The sequence below is a fragment of the Bubalus bubalis genome, chromosome 16 (genome assembly GCF_019923935.1).
Source record: "Bubalus bubalis isolate 160015118507 breed Murrah chromosome 16, NDDB_SH_1, whole genome shotgun sequence".
Taxonomy (NCBI): Eukaryota; Metazoa; Chordata; class Mammalia; order Artiodactyla; family Bovidae; genus Bubalus; species Bubalus bubalis.
The window spans coordinates 77,051,427-77,055,301 of NC_059172.1; the positions used below are offsets into that span (position 1 = coordinate 77,051,427).

Here is a 3,875-nt window from a genome sequence, read left to right on the forward strand (position 1 = left end):
GCAGCAGCAGCATTCAGATCAGATCAGATCAGTCGCTCAGTCGTGTCCGACTCTTTGCGACCCCATGAATCGCAGCATGCCAGGCCTCCCTGTCCATCACTAACTCCCAGAGTTCACTTGTCCATCGACTCAGTGATGCCATCCAGCCGTCTCATCCTCTGTCGTCCCCTTCTCCTCCTGCCCCCAATCCCTCCCAGCATCAGAGTCTTTTCCAATGAGTCAACTCTTCGCATGAGGTGGCCAAAGTACTGGAGTTTCAGCTTTAGCATCATTCCTTCCAAAGAAATCCCAGGGCTGATCTCCTTCAGAAGGGACTGGTTCTACTTACTATTTATCACCACTAGAGGGCATCTGAAAACTGAGCTAAGTACAACGTAATGCGGTGAGTAAAATAAGCCAAAAATAAGACTACATGTTCCACCAAAAACACTAATTGTTTTGCGGCATAGATATTCAAAAATTGTTTGATGATAGTTTTATAATAAAATTAGTAAATATGCATGCACTTCCTACTAAAATGTTGAATTAAAACACTTCCTTTTCAATAAAATGCAACAGTTAATTCTATAATTAGAATTAAATTTGCAAGTGCCAAGTATAAGAATGGCAATAATGCATCAAATTGCATTTTCGACTACACCTGCCTACATTTTAAAAGTTGGTACACAATTACAAACAATTAAACATCTAGAAATGAATGCAGAATTAGCACCATAGAGGATTGCTGGGAGGACCAAAGATAACGTCTGTGATGTGCCTGATACAACTGGCACACAATTTTTGAGAACTGTCATTACTATTATTACGTTCATGTTATGACCGATAGACTTAGAACAGACTCCATAGTCCCAAGCTGGAGACGACCAGGATGACACAGAGAGCACTAGCTTTCACTGTGTCGTGACAGATGAGATCTGGTGGAGAATACCAGCACCCTCTGCGTCAAGAAGCAGACTGATCTTTACGTACAGCAACGGAGCTTCGATCGCTTGCAACTCTAACCAATGTATTTTCGTGCCTTTCTCCTCATTACTGAGTTTCTGTCTTTCTTCCTTTCTTTCTTTTCTTCTTTCTTCCTTTTCTTTTTGTTTGTTTTTTTTTTTTTTCTTTCTTTCTGTTATTGTCATTGTTAAGAGTATCACGGTGGGGTGGAATAATCATTTTTCTCTGTTAAAGATAGCATTCAAGAATGATATACGTCCATTTTGTCTGCATATTGGTTGGGGTATTTAATACATGAGTCTCAAGGATATTATCATACTCAGGCTTGATTTCCTAAAAATATATTTACTTAGAGGGTTGAACTGGATGAGATTCACAAATCATATTGTGTTTTTATTTTCTTAATCTTCCTTTTTATTACATTTGCTCAGAGCTGAAAAAGCAACCACAAAACCAAAACCAGATGGGAAAAACTAAGCCAAAGGAAAACCAACTCCTGATTACTAACAACTATTTAGATCATATTTTATCAATCTGTGATTCAACAATAATGAGCACGTATTTTGATAAGAGTATAATGTCTCATACCAAACTTCTCTATCTAACATCATAGATATTTGTATCATGACAGAGGATGAAATAATCCAGCAAACTGAGGTGGAGAGTTTATAACTCTTTTCCTCCCAGCTATAAAATTGTGTACTTTAGCAGATAAGTATCATGTGTACCCTGCCTACCAAGAGAGTCACAAAACAGATTCCTCCCTCGGAATCTCCTGGGGGAGAGAACCTACTGGAAGGTCGCACCTTCTTTTGTCCTAAACTGGCATATCAGGGCTTTATTTGGGAAGCAGCAAAAAAAAAATTCTAGAGTGATTTTTGACCTCCAGCTGGTGTGTGGATGAGGGGCTGACCTTGTTTTAAATGGAATCCAAGTGAAATGTGATGGGAAGACCTCAAAATTATGATGTCTTTCTTCTGTCCCCATGACAACTATCATCTCAGCAGCCATTTTTTTCATATTAAAGACAAAGCGTTCTTGACACTCCAGATCAAATAGATTTGTTTTCAGCTGACATATTCCAAGTTGATCAAACAGCTTCTTTGATAAAATAAACTACCCACAAAGAGATCCTGGGTTGAGCACAATAAAGAAGGAAAGCTGGGATGGGAATAAAGAAGAAGAGAGTGTTATTTGATGATCTATCCTGTTGTTTATTTTTTCCCCTGTAAATACAATTGCAGTTAGAGCTATCTCTCTGTCTCAATGCATAAACTAGCTTTTCACAGGCAGTTTTATTTTAGTCCTCTACATCAGGAATTTGTTTCTGGCAAGAGCTGCGATCTCCAGTTGAGACAGGCTGCAGAGAAGGCAAGCCAGAGCTTTCCCTGACTGTGACAGTGATTAAGTGGAATCACACTGGGTGGAAATGCCACACGCATGCTGCAGGATTCCTGTTCGTCCAGGTGACACAGGAGAGGACCGAGGAATGCGTGACCTCATGCCACTGTCTGCGAGGGAGCAACAGAGGCCATGACTATGTCCTGAGCCCACGGCTTCGGGAACTTGATCTATAAAAGCAAGGAGGGGGTTAAGCTTCACCTAGAAAATGTTGGTGGTAGTAGGCATCCTGCTGGGCTGTTGTTTATTCTTTGTCTCAACACTCCTTTAGATATTTCTTTGATCCACATCATTCTTTAGAAACTCATCTCATTTCTGAGATTAGCCGACTTTTTCCTATGATCAACATAGCCCAGCTTCAGAAATTTAGGACTCTTTCCTTTAACCAAAGAATGCTTCTTCCTTGGTCTGTATCATTGGCTGGCTGAGATCTAAGAGAAAACAAGGGCTAAACGTCAATACACAGTAAGTCCCCTACGTATGAACCTTCAAGTTGTAGACTTTCGAAGGTGTGAGCATGCACTTGCATTTTCAATCATATAAGTTAGTTCACATGTCTGGCGCATCCTGTCACGCATGTGCATCCTCTCCAAGAGGTTGTGTGTTTGCATATTTTACTATTCAGTACTGTATAGAGTCCAGGAGTACAGTATCTTTATTTCAAGCCCAGGGTATCCAGAAACAAGTGTAAAAACAGTGGTGATGTAGCTGAGACTGCTGTACCTTTTGAAGTACTGTACGGTAAGATTAAAAATGTTTTATTTTGTGTATTTGTTTTTTATGTACTATTTGTGTTAAAAGTATTATAAACCTATTGCTGTACAGTACTCTAAGTCCAATTGTGTTAGTTGGACACCAAGGCTAACTTTCTTGGACTTACAAATGTGCTTTTGGAATAGAACCCATTGGTATGCTGGGAACTTGCTGCATAGCCATCCACCTCTGCTCTGAGAAGCCTCCCCACACTCCAGAGGTTACCTAACAACTCAAGGCTCAAGAGACCTGCCTCCTTTTCTACACACCCTTACAAGATAGCACGACTTTCATGTAGTAGCTCATCAACATATCTGAATGTCTTCTCCATGCCAGGGAAGGCATTAGGCACCACCGGGACACAGAGATAAGAAAGGCAGCCCCTGGTATTGGCTGGCGCTCCGTACTGAATGTCCTTTCTAGAGAGTGTGCTTGTGCGTGCTAAGTCACTTCAGTCCTGTCCAGACTCTGCAGCCCTCTAGGATCTTCTGTCCATGGGATTCTCCAGGCAAGAACACTGTAGTGTGTTGCATTTCCTCCTCCAGGGGATATTCCCGATTCAAGGATGGAACTTGAGTCTCCTGCATCTCCTGCATTGGCAGGCAGATTCTTTACCACTAACACCACCTGGGCAGCCCCATATAATATCTATAGTTATTAAAGATTGCATAGATATTATATAATGCCTATCTAATATTTAATGTTCTCATGTGCTCAGTCGTGTCTGATTCTTTGTGATCCTATGGACGGTAGCCCTCCAGGTTCCTCTGTCCATGGGA

The 3,875-nt window shown here is 41.0% G+C and overlaps 1 long non-coding RNA gene across 1 annotated transcript; it reads left to right on the forward strand.

The window, feature by feature from the left end:
• Positions 1 to 219: 219 nt before the first annotated feature.
• Positions 220 to 2,615, forward strand: LOC123329671. Its single transcript, XR_006545183.2, has 2 exons — positions 220 to 382; positions 2,247 to 2,615. It is a non-coding gene; the product is annotated as an uncharacterized LOC123329671 (long non-coding RNA).
• The last annotated feature ends 1,260 nt before the right edge of the window (positions 2,616 to 3,875 follow it).